Here is a 753-nt window from a genome sequence, read left to right on the forward strand (position 1 = left end):
CGGTACCGTCCAGGCAGGGGGTGGGGTGCCTTTCTGGCTCCAGCTGCCTTTCCTGTCCTCTTGCCCTGGGAGGTCTGGCTTCATGGGTGACCCAGCCCGGCCCCGCCGCTTCCAGGCTGCGGGGAGACAGCCCCCAATCCAAGGTCCCTGGTCCCCTGATTTCAGGGGCGCTCCGTCTGATGGGGGAGACTCACTTTGACCTGATCTTGGGGATCCCGGTCTCCGGGGGTACAGTGTGTCCGATCTGCTGGGTCCCTCAGCTCCTCTCCTCCAGTGTTCCGTCTAGAGGGCCTGGGGAGAGGGGGTGCCTAGTCCTTGGTTGCAGTGACCACTAGTCTGATGGGGGTCTAGTCCCTGATTTGGGGGTTGTTGGAGGAAACAGCGTCTGCCACCCAAGGTCCTCCAGGGTCCCCTGTCCAGGGAGGAGACCGGCCCCCCTGGGGAAGGAGGTGAGGAAATTGCATTCCCAGCTGGAGGCTGGCACAGGCAGTGATGGACTGCATTTGCCCTGGAGGGAGGGGCGGCGGGTGGGCCCCGGCCTTAGGGTCTGTCTTGGTCCTGGCGATGGGGGGTAGGGAGCCAGCCGGGGTTTGTAGAGGGGAGAACCGTGCTGAGTCCTGGTTTGGACAGAAGAGAATACAGTGGAAAGGGGGCATGTAGTTGGGAGAACTGGGAGGAGTTGCTGAGACACCCAGGAGGAGGTGAGGAAGATGGCTGGTCGGTGGGCCAGGAGCCTGGCTGGGGCCAGGAAGG

The 753-nt window shown here is 63.7% G+C and overlaps 1 protein-coding gene across 1 annotated transcript in view; it reads left to right on the top strand.

Annotated features, from left to right (window-relative positions):
- The window catches only part of TMIE (transmembrane inner ear), an 8,002-nt gene that overhangs the window by 427 nt on the left and 6,822 nt on the right, over positions 1-753 (top strand). The gene's annotated exons all lie outside the window — the stretch shown is intronic.

The sequence above is a fragment of the Myotis davidii genome, unplaced genomic scaffold, assembly GCF_000327345.1.
Source record: "Myotis davidii unplaced genomic scaffold, ASM32734v1 scaffold663, whole genome shotgun sequence".
NCBI lineage: Eukaryota > Metazoa > Chordata > Mammalia > Chiroptera > Vespertilionidae > Myotis > Myotis davidii.